At 42.4% G+C, this 18,415-nt stretch overlaps 1 protein-coding gene across 1 annotated transcript in view; it reads right to left on the bottom strand.

Moving 5' to 3' along the window:
- LOC139584581 (proline-rich protein 5-like) overlaps positions 1-18,415 on the bottom strand; it is a 64,309-nt gene that overhangs the window by 23,432 nt on the left and 22,462 nt on the right. The gene's annotated exons all lie outside the window — the stretch shown is intronic.

The following is an 18,415-nucleotide window of genomic DNA, read 5'->3' as shown; positions in this document are numbered from 1 at the left end:
GAGGCAATAAATAGGCCATAGTGGTGAAATTATTACAGTATGGCAAATTAAACACTGGGGTGATAGATGTGCAGAAGATGAGTGTGCAAGTAGCGGTACTGGGGTGCAAATGAGCAAAAATAAATAAATAACAATATGGTGATGAGGTAGTTGGATGGGCTATTTACAGATTGGCTATGTACATGTGCAGTGATCTGTGAGCTAGTGAGGGAGATATGAGTCTCCAGCTTTAGTGATTTTTGCAGTTCATTCCAGTCATAGGCAGCAGATAACTGGAAGGAATGGCGGTCGAAGGAGGAATTGGCTTTGGGGGTGACAAGTGAAATATACCTGCTGGAGCGCGTGCTGCGGGTGGGTGTTGCTATGGTGACCAGTGAGCTGAGATAAGGCGGGGCTTTACTTAGCAACAATTTATAGATGACCTGGAGCCAGTGGGGTAGCCAGGTGGAAAGCATGGCCAGCCGTAGGAAAATGCTTATTGAAATTCTCAATTATCGTAGATTTATCGGTGGTGACAGTATTTCCCAGCCTCAGTGCAGTGGGCAGCTGGGAGGAGGTGCTCTTATTCTCCATGGACTTTACAGTGTCCCAGAACTTTTTGGAGTTAATGCTACAGGATGCAAATTTCTGTTTGAAAAAGCTAGCCTTTGCTTTCCTAACTGCCTCTGTATTTTGGTTCCTAACTTCCCTGAAAAGTTGTATATCGCGGGGGCTATTCGATGCTAATGCAGAATGCCACAGGATGTTTTTGTGCTGGTCAAGGGCAGTCAGGTCTGGAGTGAACCAAGGGCTATATCTGTTCCTGGTTCTACATTTTTTGAATGGGGCATACTTATTTAAGATGGTGAGGAAAGCACTTTTAAAGAATAACCAGGCATCCTCTACTGACGGAATGAGGTCAATATCCTTCCAGGATACCCGGGCCAGGTCGATTAGAAAGGCCTGCTCGCTGAAGTGTCTTAGGGGTGGTCGCTTGACCGCAGACCCATTATGGACGCAGGCAATGAGGCAGTGATCGCTGAGATCCTAGTTGAAGACAGCAGAGGTGTATTTGGAGGCCAGGTTGGTTAGGATGATATCTATGAGGGTGCCCGTGTATACGGATTTTGGGTTTACCTGGTGGGTTCATTGATAATTTGTGTGAGATTGAGAGCATCAAGCTTAGATTGTAGGATGGCCGGGGTATTAAGCATGTCCCAGTTTAGGTCACCTAACAGCACGAGCTCAGAAGATAGATGGGGGGCAATCAATTCGCATATGGTGTCCAGGGCACAGCTGGGGGCAGAAAGTGGTCTATAGCACGCGGCTACGGTAAGAGACTTGTTTCCGGAGAGGTGGATTTTTTAAAGTAGAAGCTCAAATTGTTTGGCCACAGACCTGGATAGTAAGACAGAATTCTGCAGGCTATCCCTGCAAATCTCTTGTCGGAAAATGTTATAGTTAGGGATTGAAATTTCAGGGGTTTTGGTGGTCTTCCTAAGCCAGGATTCAGACACGGCTAGGACATCCGGGTTGGCAGAGTGTGCTAGGGCAGTGAATAAAACAAACTTAGGGAGAAGGCTTCTAATGTTAACATGCATGAAACCAAGGCTTTTACGGTTACAGAAGTCAACAAATGAGAGCGCCTGGGGAATGGGAGTGGAGCTAGGCACTGCAGGGCCTGGATTAACCTCCACATCACCAGAGGAACAGAGGAGGAGTAGGATAAGGGTACGGCTAAAGGCTAAAATAACAGGTCATCTAGTACGTTCGGAACAGAGAGTAAAAGGAGCAGATTTCTGGGCACAGTAGAATAGATTCAAGGCATAATGTACAGACAAAGGTATGGTAGGATGTGAATACAGTGGGGGTAAACCTGTGCATAGAGTGACGATGAAAGAGATATTGTCTCTAGAAATATAATTTAAACCAGGTGATGGGAGGTGGAACTAAAGTGTTAACTAATGCGTATTGAGCAGGGCTAGAGGCTCTACAGTGAAATAAGGCAATAATTACTAACAAAAACAGCAATGGACAAGGCATATTGACGTTAGGGAGAGGCATGTGTAGCCGAGTGATCATATTAGTCCAGTGAGTGGCTTCAGGCAACTAGCGGGCCGGGGCCAGCAAGCTAGCAGAAGGGCCTTTGAGGGACGTCGCAATGGAAGAAAGTCTGTTGTGGCCCCCTCGTGTTGTTACGTCAGCAGACGGATCAGCAGGGCTCTGTGTGGTAAATCAGGCCAATTGGCAAAATAGGTATAGTGGGCAAAGAATTTGTCCGATGGGCCTCTTAAGCTAACAGTCCGATGTGCTCTAGACAGCTAGCGGGCCACGGCTAGCAGGCTAGCGGATGGGCATTCAGGGGACGTTGCAACGGAGGAGCCAGTTAAGAAACCCCCTCGGGCGAACCACTTCGGTAGTCCAGTCATGATGGGTCAGTAGGGGTCCAGGCCAATCGGCAAAATAGGTATTGAAGCCCAAGGAGTGGCTGATGGACCTCTTCCGCTAGCCGGGAGATGGGCCTATCAGATGGGCCTAGCAAGGCTAGCTCCAGGCTAATTGCTTGTTGCTTCGGGACAGAGACGTTAGCCAGGAGTGGACACTCGGATAGCAGCTAGCTAGCTGCGATGATCCAGGTGAAAAAAAAGGTTCAGAGCTTGCGGTAGGAATCCGGAGATATGGAGAAAAATAAGTCAGATTTGCTCTGGTTTGAGTCGTGCTGTGCAGACTGGTAAGAGTTGTCCGGGCTAAAGGTAGCTGAAGGTAGCTGAAGTTGTCCGGGCTAAAGGTAGCTGATGACTGCTAGCAGTGGCTAGCTGACTACTAGCTAGTAGCAAGCTAGCTGGCTAGCTTCTGTTGGGGGTTCCGGTTCAGAGGACGGATCAGCAGGGCTTCGTGTGGTAAACCAGGCCAATTGGCAAAATAGGTATAGTGGCCGATAAGCCTCTTAAGCTAACAGTCCGATGTGCTCTAGACAGCTAGCGGGCAGCGGCTAGCAGGCTAGCGGGTGGACATTCAGGGGACGTCGTGAAGGAGGAGCCAGTTGAAAAGAAAAACTCGGGGGCGGAGCTAGCATGTTGGAGTGAACGGCTGTGTGTGAGAGGCTCCTGCAACTTTTTTGCGAAATAATCTAACTTAACCTACTTTATGACACTTTTTACAACAAACGTTTCTTTCTAATACAACATTGTAACTTTCTGTGTAAAAATGCCGAGTAATAAGCGACCAAAGGACAATAAATCCTTATCGGAGGCCTACTCCTCACCAAACAACGAGACAGACATGGCGGAAGGCACAGGCAAAAACGTGACACTTACAGAACTTACCCGGGCGTTGGGAGAACTACGTGTTGCGTTAGCTGAGGATCTTAAAGCTACTATTGCTGAACTGGACACCAAAATCGAGGGCACCATTCGAACGGTCGCGTCGCAGGGCCAGAGTATTGTGGACCTTGAGAGGGCTTCTGAATTCAACGCTGGTAGGATCGACGAGTTAGAGAGGCTGTGCTCGTCACTGCAGGGTAGGGTGCAGAGGCTCTCTGTGAAAGTGGTCGACCTGGAGGGCCGTTCCAGACGTAATAATCTTCGCGTTGTTGGTCTGGCAGAGGGGGTAGAGGCGGGCTCTCGCCCCACCGACTTCTTCGCCAAGCTACTGAAGGATGCAATGGGATCGGATGTTTTGGCTTCGGACCCCCAGCTGGACCGTGCACATCGCGCCCTTGTTCCGGTGCCTGGACCGGGCCAACGTCCTCGCCCAGTCATCATCTGTTGTCACAGTTTCAAGACCAAGGATCTTGTCCTGCGCGAGGCCCGAATGAGGGGCAACCTGTTACATAAAGGGCACCCCTTCCGTGTCTATGATGATTATGCGCCCGATGTGGCAAAGGACCGCGGCGCCTACAGAGATGTCATGACCAAGCTCTACAAACTCCATCTTCGCCCAGCCTTGCTCTTCCCTGCAAGACTAAGAATTACCCCGCCTTCCGGTGAGAAGATCTGGCTCTCCTCGGTTTTGGACGCAGAGAAGTTTATCCGGGAACATACGCCAATCCCCCGTACAGGTTAGAGTGCATTGTCATTGTGTGTTAGGGTCTGCTCATGGAATCGAATCCATACTATACCATAACGGGTGAAACCGTAATGAACGGTCTCAACGAGGGCTACCGAACATGTAAGATGCTGTGGAGGGCGGTCAGTTAAAGTCACTTTCATTCTGGCTGTGTTCAGAGCGATGCCTTCCAGGTTTGACCATTGACACTTTCGGTTGAACATACTTATATTCCCCCATTTTTTGTTGCTGTTTGGTTTCGTTATTTATTTTTCAATTCTTACATTTATTGTTATTACAATACCATTTATTTACTGCTTGCATGGGACTGGGGGTGACGGTTGGGAAGGGGCAGACACAGACACCTGGATAGCAAGTTGAAGTTTTGTGCCGTTCTGCCTCTGTCTTAGCCGAGGGCCGCTCTCCCGATTTAGACCCCCACCAGCCCTCTGTAGTGTCTGTATAGGTGTGTGTACATATAATTACTATTCGTACTTTATAATTATTTTCTCTTAGCATGTTACCATAATGTATGTGTATATTTTAAACTAGTGTAGATTATTATTCTGGGGCATGAATGTTTGTGTAGGTATGTGTATGTATGCATATATATATGTATATATATTTTTTTATATATTCTTTTACATGTATTTTGGGTGTGGTGTGTGTGTATGTGTATGTATATATATATATATGTGTATATTGTGTATGTATGTGTGTATGTATGTATATATATATATATATATATATAACCTTTTTATTTTTTATTTTATTTTCTGGTTGGGGGTACGTTTAATTTAGAAAAATTCTTGTTTCCTATCTAACCCACAATATGTAAATGTTCTGCTGTCTGTCGGTTGCTGATGGTTCATGTTTAGACCGGCATTGCTTAGCAATATAATCTTGTGCTGCTATATCTTGCTTATCTCAGGGATTGACCCAAGATGACGCTTAAGTGCGCAATATGTTTAAGTTGCAACTTATCCTCTTTAGGTTTATTAGATGTTAATTGAACACTTTACTCGCGGGAGCCTCCTCAGTTCATATGTTAGTAGAAGTTCTAGGATAGTGAGAGGTGAACGTATAGTTGGGATTTTATTTTTGTTTCACCTCTTGTTCGAGGTCGCGCCGTGCTTTTTTGGCATCGGCCAGACAATGTGTTTATTATTTTTATTTTTATATTTTTTTCTCTCCTATTTGTGTATGCCTGTTAAAGGTGGGTTGATCGGGGGGGTAAATGGTGGGGAAAGTAGGGGTACAGGGTGGGAAGTAAAGGTGCTTGTAGGGGGGGGGGGCTGGTTGGACACTGCTCGGGTGTAGGTGCTACATATGCTGATCGTGACGGTTTGGTGCGCTTGCTTACCTTTTTACTGAGTTACATGTTATGCAGGCCACCATAGGAACTACAAATGAGATTGGTGCGGGACTCACATTCACTTCCTGGAATGTCAAGGGTTTAAACGAACCAATTAAGAGAGGCAAGGTCCTAGCCCACTTGAAAGCACTCTCGTCTGATATTATATTTTTGCAAGAAACCCATCTGAAAAATAATTCTCATAGCAGACTTAAATGTAGGTGGGTGGGGCAAGTGTATCACTCTAACTTCTCTGCCAAAACGAGAGGCACAGCGATTCTGGTACGGAAAGGAATTCCCTTTCTACATAAAACCACTATTGTGGATAAAGAGGGTCGTTATGTGATCGTAATAGGAGAGATCCACTCTACTTCTGTAACTCTACTAAATATCTATGGGCCAAACATTGATAACCCCTCTTTTTTCAAAAGAGTCCTTGCCCTGATTCCAGATGTCTCCCACACTAACCTGGTCATCGGAGGGGACCTTAACTGTGTGCTAGACCAATACTTGGACAGATCCTCTACCCGGCGAACCCCCACCTCCTATTCAAGTGAATTCTTGAATACCTACATAAAGAATTCTAACTTATTTGATATATGGAGGATCACTAACCCTACGGGTAGGGAATACTCCTTTTACTCTCATGTTCACAATGTTTATACTCGAATTGACTACTTTTTGGTTGATGCTAAACTACTCCCCTATACCTGTAATGTGAGGTATCATGATATTATAATCTCGGACCACAGTCCACTCACCTTCTCCCTGAGACTGGCTGACATCGTACCAAACGAGAGGGTCTGGAGGTTGAATCCTCAGCTCCTCACAGAACCAACATTCTGTGAACATCTTAAAGACCAAATTGCATTTTTCTTTGATACCAACGACAACACAGAGACTTCCCCAACATTATTGTGGGAAACACTGAAGGCTTATTTGAGAGGCTGTATCATCTCCTTTCAGACTACCAGGAGTAGGCAAAACAGGGGAAAATTGGTAGAACTGGAGGGACAAATTCACTTACTGGATAGGGACAATGCTAGACATCCATCTATGGAGAAACATAAAAAAATTACCTCTTTAAAATTTGAATATAATCAGATTCTCTCAGCTAAAATTGCTAAATCCTTTCTCTACGCCAAGCAAAAATATTTTGAGTTTGGTGACAAACCACACAAATTACTCGCCAGACAACTTCGAAAAAATGTGAGCGACCGAATGATTCACAAAGTTAAATCGACTTCTGGGGAATTACTCTCTTCCCCCAAAGACATCAATGACAGATTCCGACAGTTTTATGAGACTCTATATACATCTAAAGCAGATCCTAACCCCTTAATTATGCAAAACTTTTTGGAGGACTGTAATCTTCCTGCCCTGAACCAGGAAGATTCTAACTTCCTGAATAAGGAAATTTCTCTAGCAGAAATTCGAGAAACAATTAAATCTCTAAAGAGTGGCAAGACCCCGGGCCCAGATGGATACCCTGGTGAATTCTATAAAACATTCAGCAACATGCTCTCTCCCTACCTGCACAAAATGTTGGTTCAGGCCAAGGAGGAGGGAGCTCTCCCATCTACTTTGGATGAAGCATTCATTACAGTTATACATAAGAAGGGTAAAGATCCGGAAGAGGTAGGGTCATACAGACCAATATCCCTCCTTAATACAGACCAAAAGATTTTAGCAAAAACCCTGGCTAACAGGCTTAGCACTTTAATTGGCAAATTGGTCCACTCGGACCAGACCGGCTTTATCCCGAACAGAAACTCATACTTCAATCTCAGGCGCCTCTTCAACATTATGTATTCTCAGAGGTTAACCAACATGGACCTTGCCGTGATATCTCTTGACGCCGAGAAGGCTTTTGACCAAGTTGAGTGGTCCTATCTGTTCAAAGTCCTACAGAAATGTAATATTGGAGATGGGTTCATAAATTGGATCCAGCTTTTATATAGGAACCCCTGTGCGAGAATACTCACTAACCAATCACTGTCGCCCCGATTTAACCTTTACAGAGGGACAAGGCAGGGTTGTGCGCTGTCGCCTATGCTCTTCGCCCTAATCATTGAACCTCTCGCTCAGGCGATTAGATCTGATCCAGCAATACACGGCTATAATACTAAAGATACTCTAAATAAGATCTCCCTATACGCAGATGACATTCTCCTCTATGTAACAGAACCCCAAGCTAGTATTCCAGCTATTCTTGATGTGATTAATTTGTTTGGTACCTTCTCGGGATACAGAATAAATTGGAACAAGAGTGAATTAATGCCCATACGGTTACAAAACACCTCCTGGCTAGAACATCTTCCAGTTAAGTCTTCAGAAAAATTTACCTATCTAGGAATTGTAGTTACCAAACAATACTCCTTACTATTTAAAGAGAATTTCCCCCCTCTGATGCAAAAACTCAAGACAAACATACAATTTTGGAGAACTCTCCCAATTTCTCTGCTCGGAAGAATTAACGCCATTAAAATGGTCTTCCTCCCACAACTACTCTACCTATACCAGAACATCCCAGTATTCATACCTAAATCCTTTCATAAACAACTGGACTCAATTATCAATCCTTTCATCTGGGATTATAAAACACACAGGATAGGTAAAAAACACCTCTGCAAATCCAAGATGGAAGGAGGATTGTCTCTCCCAAATTTTATATTTTATTACTGGGCCGCTAACCTCCGCGTGGTTACGTTTTTGCTGGATGACGCACGTCCGTCACCCAGCTGGCTTAGTATGGAACGTGAGGAGTGTCACCCCTTCTCTATCGGTGCTGTGATTTTGTCGCCTGTCAATCTGGAGAGGTCACTTTATCGTAACAATCCTATTATAGATAGCACAGTCCGAATCTGGAAGCAAATTAAAACCCACTTCGAGCTTAGACCAATGTCATTCATGCTCCCTGTTGCCAGGAACCCCTCCTTTTCCCCCTCTAACCTTGATAACACCTTTGAGCAATGGGGAGAGTTGGGGATAAGTACCATAGGGGATTTATATATAGAAGGGACCTTTGCTTCCTTTGAGTTGCTGAGGGAAACTTATAATCTTCCCAGAAGTAACTTCTTCAGATACCTACAAATCAGAGACTATGTTAGAAAACACCTCCCAACATTCGGGAACGCTAAGCCTTCCATGTTTGACGGATGCCTAAAAACATCCCCCACCTCAGACAAACTGATATCTCGTTTATATGATGCTTTTCAATCTGTTAGCACACCTTCTACAGATGCCATTAAGGCAAAATGGGAGGAAGAACTAGGGACTGACATCTCAGTGTCAGACTGGGAAGATAGCTTGGAGTACATCCACACCTGCTCCATTAACTCCAGACACCGTCTCATACAATTCAAGGTATTACACAGATTACACTATTCCAAAACCAAACTGCATAGGATATTTCCTGATACATCCCCTATGTGTGATAAATGTCAGGCTGCACAGGGTACACTACTCCACTGCTTTGCCCTATGCTCTAGCTTGTATGGATACTGGAGTGGAATTTTTAGGATCCTCTCGGAAGTTTTGGAGACTTCAATTGATCCAGACCCGCTTCTGATAATCCTGGGAGTGTCGGATTCCCTAAACGGATTAACCAACCCCCAAAAACAACTCATCTCTTACAGTCTCATTTCGGCAAAAAAAATAATCTTGTTGTTTTGGAAAAAGAGGGAAGCGCCCACTACCAAATTATGGCTCAGCGAATTGGCAAACACTGTACACTTAGAAAGAATTAGATATATTCTGAACAATAAATTATCAACATTTGATCAAATCTGGCAGCCTTTCCTCTACTACTTAGACCATGTGGCGCTGTGAATTTGTACTGTTTAACGCACTCTCAATTGTAATATTTTAATCCACCTTTGGTCAGCGTGTGCTGGCACCGCCACCCGAGCAGTGGGGAGGGTAATAAGGGGTAGGGATAAAGGGGGGGAAGAAGGGGGGGAGGGATAAAGGGGGGGAGGGGTAAGGGGGGACACCTACCCTCTTTCTTTATACCTGTCCATGTTCTGTATGTCTTGTTTTGTAATATTTGTTTTGTACCCGGAACCCTGGGTCTTTTTGTTTCTGTCTGCTATTTTATGTATAGATAAGAACTGTATACCTGGCTTTTATACCGATACACCATTCTTGTATGTGTTCAATAAAAAATATTTGAACGAAAAGAAAAACTCGGGCGGAATTATGTCAGGTAGTCCATTTGGCATATGTATTTTAAATAGCCTTCATGTATCTTATTATCCAACACAACTATTACACACACACACACACAGCATACAAAGTATATTTTGATTAGTATTTCTCCTGCAGCTCCTCAGCTGGTTGCTGCTGGAGTAAAACATGTGCTTTTATTAACCCATTCATTGAGCAACAATTTTAAATGCAATCGCATGTTAAAAACTGTTTTGGTGCACGATTAAAAGAGCTACTATATTTTATTTCTCAACTGATAATTTAATGCTCGCCTCCGATTCACCATTTAAGTGCAGGCAACAGATTATCAGCGCATCAACATGTGAGCTGGAGGCATACTTAATTGTTTGAAACCGGCAAAGTGTACTTCATATTATGAGGCATGTCTACTTACCTTGCTTCAAAGTAGCCTATAGGCAAAATCCGACGATGGAGGCAATTATTTTATAAATAGCCTACTTCATAGGCAGCATCTGTGTTTCAAGTTTGTGGAAGCTTACAATTTATCTTACAATTTTACCTATCTGCGTCCTAGTTATGATTGAATATGCACATTTTCGTGGAACAGTTTCATTTCAATGATAATGTTTCTACAAATCACTGTTAATCATACAAATCTACAATAAAGTGATAAAAATCAACTAATTTGAATTTGAAACATTTGTTAGAAAATTTGAAACTAATTTGGGATTTGAAACAATCAACAGATATTTTTTTTAAGAAGCTAATGATCCTCGATTCCTCTGTGGCTAAGTCATGCTTTCTGGTGAAGTATTTTATTTATTTCTGTATAATTTTGGCAAATGTATTTTAATTTACTACCCCAGCTAGCACATTGGACCTGCCGCTATGCCATTTCTCTCCTGTTCTATTGGCTCATACTTTATTTATTTGTCCAGAAGCTAAAAGCAATCCTAGTCATATCAGCCACTCATTCTTGCGGTTTATCTTTAGATTCCCCTTCTTTCTAAGTTTCTAACGGAGATTTTCATCTCTGTCAAATACAGAACCACTCTCATTTTGGCAAATGTTTGAAAATTACGTTTTACTGGCTGCTTCATTACAGGAATTGCATGTTCTGTTAAGAGGAATTACCATAATCTAAATGTGATTTCTGTCATTCTAAGCACCGTAGGTTATTATTATAATATTTTTTTTTCACCTTTATTTAACCAGGTAGGCTAGTTGAGAACAAGTTCTCATTTACAACTGCGACCTGGCCAAGATTAAGCATAGCAGTGTGAACAGACAACAACACAGAGTTACACATGGAGTAAACAATAAACAGGTTATGTACCCAATGCATATGGGTCCGGTAAATCTCTCACAGAGTGCAAATTACACCATGACATTCAGGGAGTCTCTATTGAGTGCACTGCTTGAATACATTTTATGGGCCTAATAATAAAGACAATTAAAATGGTAAAAATTAATTACCTTTAATTGTGGTATGAACACAAACACTCAAGATATTTTCATCTGATTGTCAAACAAATCACTTCAAAAGTAGGCTACCTGGCACCTACTTCAAAAGTAGCTCAGCAGTCATGTACATCCACTCCAAAATAATACCATCACCCAAACTGCATGTATACTTGCCATTTGATCAATGGAAATAGACATCTGTTAACACCAAAAAGTGTTCCTAATGACATTCAATGGTTGTCATTGATTAGGCATACATAAATTGATGCGTCTTGCTGACAAATTTACCTTTTTTGTAGTCTGAAAGTCGCGACACCTGAAATGGGGCTGAAACTGTCCCGGGAAAAACAGGATGGTCACCCTAACACACATGGTCTTACTAGACTAGGCTACAATGTGTATTACCAGGAACTTCAAACAGGCCTACCGGTAGCCAGTGATGTAGTGGTGAAAAAAGTAACGCTCCCTATAATTTCAATGCATACTTATCTGTGGGCCGGCTAAGGAGTATTGGTGTCTCTGAGGGGTCTTTGGCCTGGTTTGGTAACTACCTCTCTCAAAGAGTGCAGTGTCTGAAGTCAGAACATCTGCTGTCTCAGCCACTGCCTGTCACCAAGGGAGTACCCCGGCTCGATCCTAGGCCCCACGCTCTTCTCAATGTACATCAACAACATTGTTCAGGCAGTAGGAAACTCTCTCATCTATATATATGCAGATGATACAGTCTTGTACTTAGCTGGCCCCTCCCCAGATTTTGTGTTAAACGCTCTACAACAAAGCTTTCTTAATGTCCAACAAGCTTTCTCTGCCCTTAACCTTGTTCTGAACACCTCCAAAACAAAGGTCATGTGGTTTGGTAAGAAGAATGCCCTTCTCCCCACAGGTGTGATTACTACCTCTGAGGATTTAGAGCTTGAGGTAGTCACCTCATATAAGTACTTGGGAGTATGGCTAGATGGTACACTGTGGTTCTCTCAGCACATATCAAAGTTGCAGGCTAAAATTAAATCTAGACTTGGTATCCTCTGTCGTAATCGCTCTTCTTTCACCCCAGCTGCCAAACTAACCCTGATTCAGATGACCATCCTACCCATGCTAGATTACGGAGACGTAATTTATAGATCGGCAGGTAAGGGTGCTCTCGAGCGGCTAGGTATTCTTTACCATTCGCCCATCAAATTTGCCACCAATGCTCCTTATAGGACACATCACAGCACTCTATACTCTTCTGTAAACTGGTCATCTCTGTATACCTGTCGCAAGACCTGCTGGTTGATGCTTATTTATAAAACCCTCTTAGGCCTTGATCCCCCTATCTGAGATACCTACTACAGCCCTCATCCTCCACATACAACACCCATTCTGCCAGTCACATTCTGTTAAAGGTCCCCAAAGCACACACATCCCTAGGTTGCTTGTCTTTTCAGTTCGCTGCTGCTAGCGCTGGAACGAGCTGCAACAAACACTCAAACTGGACAGTTTTATCTCATTCTCTTCATTCAAAGACTCAATCATGGACACTCTTACTGACAGTTGTGGCTGCTTTGTGTGATATATTGTTGTCTCTACCTTCTTGCCCTTTGTGCTGTTGTCTGTGCCCAATAATGTTTGTACCCTGTTTTGTCGGATCGGATGTGCATTGGTGTCTAGCTGTAGGCTAGTTGTCCAGTGATATTGTCGACCATCATCAGCTGATCCAGGAAAGAAAATAAATATTGATAAAAAATAATAAAGCTAAATAAACGGTCTGCTACTTCTGGCCACAGATGGCACGGAGAACACCAGTACCTGCGTGCACCTGAAAAACAAAGTAATGAGCGCTCTAAACAGCTGACCGACAAAAGCAAACAATGATAAATCAACAAAGGAAAATCGGGAAAATCGATGCATAAAGGAGCTCAGAAGAGGATGAAATTCAGCACTACTGAGTGGACAGCGCCACCACATAGAAATAAATGGTTTAAACAATGACAGAGAGGTGGGGGCGTTCGTTTCATTTGGAAGCTTTTATTTTAATATTTACCACTGCATTTTAAAAATAGAAAGAGTTAAATGTAGAGACCCCCCCCCAAAGCTAGACTTTTGTTGTATTTAGGGAGGCTAACGTCTCATTCGGGGGAGCTGAGCCCTCCCTTGCTCCCCCGTAATATGCACCCTGCATGCAAACAAACACACACTCTAACAAATGAAAATACAAGGTTTAGTTTATAATCTTTTGCATGAAGGAGCATGTTCTCCAGGCAGCAGGGAAAACACAGCTCTCCTACTAAGGCAACATCCAACTCTTCCCTGACTACACTGTGGAGGTATCCAAAAAGCGAGCGTAATTTAAGAAGGTTAAATCTGCCCTCTACAATGATGAAATAAGATTCAAACTACTCTACCCGGCGAGTCTCAAAATCACCCACAAAGACCGGGACATAACCTTCCAATCTGGCCATGACGTGGATAGACACTTGCCTGATTAATATTGAAACAGAACTTGATAAAAACTGAACTGATTATGGCAAAGCAACCACGCTGATACAGTATCAGTCAAAAGTTTGGACACACCTACTCAATCCAGGGTTTTTCTTTATTTTTCTTTTTTTTGACATGGCATAATAATAGTGAAGACATCAAAACTATGAAATAACACATATGGAATCATGTAGTAACCAAAAAAGTTTTAAACAAATCAAAATATATTTTATATTTGAGATTCTTCTAATAAGAGCGTCTGCTAAATGACCTTAATGTAAATGTAAATGTAGTCACCCTTTGCCTTGATGACAGCTTTGCACACTCTTGGCATTATCTCAACCAGCTTCATGAGGTAGTCACCTGGAATACATTTCAATTAACAGGTGTGCCTTGTTAAAAGTTCATTTCTGGAATTTCTTTCCTTAATGAGTTTGAGCCAATCAGTTGTGTTGTGACAAGGTAGGGGTGGTACACAGAAGATAGCCCTATTTGGTAAAAGACCAAGTCCATATTATGGCAAGAACAGCTCAAATAAGCAAAGAGAAACAACTGTCCATCATTACTTTAAGACATGAAGGTCAGTCTATCCGGAAATTTTCAAGAACTTTGAAATTTTCTTAAAGTGCTGTTGCAAAAACCATCAAGCGCTATGATGAAACTGGCTCTCATGAGGACCGCCATAGGAAAGGAAGACCAAGAGTTACATCTGCTGCAGAGGATAAGTTCATTAGAGTTACCAGCCTCAGAAATTGCAGCCCAAATAAATGCTTCAGAGTTCAAGTAACAGACACATCTCAACATCAACTGTTCAGAGGAGTGAATCAGGTCTTCATGGTCAAATTGCTGCAAAGAAACCACTACTAAAGGACACCAATAACAAGAAGAGACTTACTTGGGCCAAGAAACACGAGCAATAGACATTAGACCGGTGGAAATCTGTCCTTTGTTCTGATGAGTCCAAATTTGAGATTTTTGGTTCCAACCGCCGTGTCTTTGTGAGACACAGAGTAGGTGAACGGATGATCTCTGCATGTGTGGTTCCTACCGTGAAGCTGCCTGCTTTATTGTTGACTGTCTCCTGCATTCTCTCTCCTCGTGAATTAAGTAAAAATGTAACTTTTGCATTATTTAGGGGGGGTAACTTCCTTCTTGAGATATTTATTTTGGGACATTTTGCATCTCGGGTCTGAGATTTTTAAATTATTATTACTATTATTTTTAATATTCATAATACATTTTGGGGGCTTTGGGGTGCCGAATAATATTGCTGGCGGCCCAGATTTGGCCCGCGGGCCGCCAGTTGGGGAACCCTGCGATAGCCCAATCAGTCTTAGGTAGGTTATGTTCGTCATTTTCCCATGGAAATATCAAGTTCATATTCGCAAGATTGGGGAAGTAGGCTACTAAAGACATGTATACCTAAAAAAAGGATTAAAGCAGAGACAAATTAATTAATTAAACACAAAAGATTTCCAAAGACAAATATTAAACCAAACTGTAGCACTTTAGAAGAAGAAAAAACAGTTGAGAGAGAATGCAGGAAACAGTCAACTAATAAAGCAGACAGTGGACCATTTGGTGGTGCTGAAATGTAAAGCTGCAACCGTAGCACAAACAATAGGTCTGGTGGTCTGGTGCGGAAAATATAGCTAACTTGTTATGCAAGTGGCGCACAGCAACAGATGGAAAGAAACTACACCAGTTGAGTAATTAATTTAAACAATCATTTTTATTGGTGGAGAAATTACAAAATTATGTTATAATACTGTAATTGCATCAAATGGTTGTTTTATGCAACAGAATAGAAGGTTCTTATAACTCTATTGTGTCTGTGTGAACTGAAAGTGGGCCTCTGGGAGATTTAACACTGACAGTTATCCCTCAGCTGCTTGATGAAATCTTCCATCACCTCTGTGACAATACTGCGGCCTGGTCCCTCTGCCTGTTGTTTCTTCAGTGTGCTGAAGTGCAGTAGCCTTCCAGTCCAAATCGAACAACTCAAGCTTCCTAGTAAAGGCCTCAAGTTTTTCCACCACGTCCACAACTGTTTTCCCTCTTCCTTGTACCTGCAGATTTAGCCCATTTAAGTGACAGAATATCACCAAAAAAAGCAACACTGGAGAGGAATTCCTATATTTCCAGAATACGAAGATGGTCAGCTGCTGCCCTCATTTAGATTTTTCTGAGAAAATCCACAACCTGGTCATGCAGCTCACAGAACTGCTCCAGCGCTTTTCCTTTACTCCGACAGCGCACGTTGCTGTGAAGCAGGAGATCATCGTAGGTGGCCTCTGATTCTGTCACAAGCTTGTGGAAAAGACGGTGTTGGGTGCTTGATGTCACCGGTAGCCTAGTGGTTAGAGCATTGGACTAGTAACCGAAAGGTTGCATGGTTGAATCCCTGAGCTGACAAGGTAAAAATATGTCGTTCTGCCACTGAACAAGGCAGTTAACCCACTGTTCCTAGGCCGTCATTGAAAATAAGAATTTATTCTTAACTGACTTCCCTAGTTAAATAAAGGTAAAATAAATAAAACCCTAACAAAGTTGATTATGCGGCATTACTTTATCCATCACATATTTTAGCTTGCCGTTTAGTCTGGTATAGGGCTGTTACAGTGACCGTATTACCGCCACACCGGCAGTCATGAGTCATGATGGCAGTCAGATTCCATGTGACCATTTAGTCATGGTAGGCTTCTCCAAGCTCTGATGCTGCTGATGGTCATTAGTAGCCTACCAAACTTGCTAGCTGCATGGTACTCCGCACTCTATTGTCCCTCTAACCACTTTGACATCAATGCAAATGTAATCAAAAATCTAATCAAACACTTCATGAGAGCCCATGAGCTCATGTTGCGCAACATTTCTATAGGCTATGCAATTGCATGAGAAAACTGTGTGATGGCCTCTATTAAAAAGAGGAGGTTCCCAACAGCTTTCTATAGGCTAGGCCTAGTATATTTATTTCTCAACCTTCCTAATATTAAGTACATTGCATCTCTTTAAAACAGGATTATATGAAAATTAACCACAGGAAAAGCGTCCTCCATTCGCTATTTAAGTGCAGAGATAACATGTATTTTTCCCCTGGCCCCTGTTTCGAGACAGGTGCATGATAATGGTCCATTCTAAATCAAAACAAATTTCACACATATATTATTTAGTATATGTAAAGACAAGATTAAATCAAGAATAGTCTGATCGGTGACAATATTAGCTGATCACTTGTGAATGATATATTATCACTTGTGAATGATGCCCAGCTTTAGTAAAACAGTGCATGTTTTTTTAGCGAATTTTTCAAATCATAGTCACACACCTCAAGTAGCCTAGCCAATAGGCCTATATGTTTTGATCAGGTTTATTTCACAACTAGTGGCCAAATAACTTCTTAAAATTAAGCACATTAATCCGCTTTACAAGCGGTGTATAGCCTAACTGTAATACATACGCAGCGCGTGAGTTTCAAGTTTAAGGATGTCATGACGTTGCCCTCTTTGGGTACAGCGAGCACCATCCCCCTCTCTCTGCACCATCCCCCTCTCTCTATACTCCCTACACCATGCTATGTTAGGCAGGTCATAAATTCCTTGAGGAGTTCTCTCCTCATGGCCAGAGTATAAGAGAGAGTGAGTTTTCATAGAGAGAACAAAGGAATTTCTTCCACCTCAAAGAACTTGAGAACCGAACAATATTCATGTTCTGGAGAATGTATAAAAGGTCGGTGACGTAGCCAGCTACGAACTGGTCCATTTAGTACAATTTTGTGAAACTCATGAGAGACAATACAGCCACATTACCATAACCCTGTTTATACAAGAGGCTCGGTTGTGGGGCTTGCGTCTAATTGTTGTATGGGGTGAATGAGTAAATATGAAACTATTTGTGAAATTATGAAATTTGATTTTAGACTGTTTAATGAAGGAAACTCCAATTCCCTTTGGAGTTCAACCTAATCAGAGGCCCGCCCCATGAGCACAGGCCTGATCTGGCGTCGTGGGACAGCCCCTTTCTGCTCTCCCGAATATAACACCCACCTTGGGAATTTATCTTTAGACCAAGCTTAACTCGATTACCGAGAGGGCTAAGGTTTGAGTATAGACCAGTACCTCATCACAGAGGGCTAAGGTTTGAGTAGAGACCATGCATTTCTCTTGCTGAATTCTTAACCATACCACGTGGTTAAACTCTTAGACTATCTAACCAACAGAATAAGAACAAATCTTTGATACTAATTACTAGTCTGCAGCTAGGAATTCGGTATCATTGAACGCGAAGACCGACAACCGCCGAAACATCTATTCTATAACGACATTGCTGAATGTTACTCTGAACTATCCATTCTAACCACGGCAGAGAGAGAGAGAGAGAGCGAGAGAGTGAGAGAGAGAGAGAGAGGGCGGACAAACTCTCCAACAAAAACAAACTTTCCAACAGAGATCAAGACGATACACTGAGCGTAAATATATATATTGATTGCAATTATTCCCGAATGAGTGAGCGTTCATGTGCAAAGGATTAGCATTTCAATTGTTATAATTATCAACTTTGTAGTGTCTTTTATCTCAGTCGACCCCCACTTCCCTTTTGTCCACCAAGCCGCGATGCCGGTTTAGCCCACTAGGGCACATCCGCTATCATTTCCTTGTAACTATACCTACTGTTTGTTTATGCGTTTCTGTGATTTATTTAGTTAGTAAATAAATGATTTAAGACAATTGATGTATGGATGACTCATAGTGAAGACTGGGTTCGTGCAGATAACCAACAATTTACGACGTTTGGAATGAGACTAAAGTGAGGTAAAGAATAATTCATTAATTGGAAGACTAATTGATCAGATATTAAAATATCTTTGTAATCTGAATATTTTCCTTGGTGCCCCGACTTCCTAGTTAATTACAGTTACATGATTAAGTTAGTTTAATCACGTAA

The sequence above is a fragment of the Salvelinus alpinus genome, chromosome 9 (genome assembly GCF_045679555.1).
Source record: "Salvelinus alpinus chromosome 9, SLU_Salpinus.1, whole genome shotgun sequence".
Lineage (NCBI taxonomy): Eukaryota > Metazoa > Chordata > Actinopteri > Salmoniformes > Salmonidae > Salvelinus > Salvelinus alpinus.
Note: the sequence above shows the minus strand (reverse complement) of the source record. Positions and strands in the feature narration are given on the sequence as shown.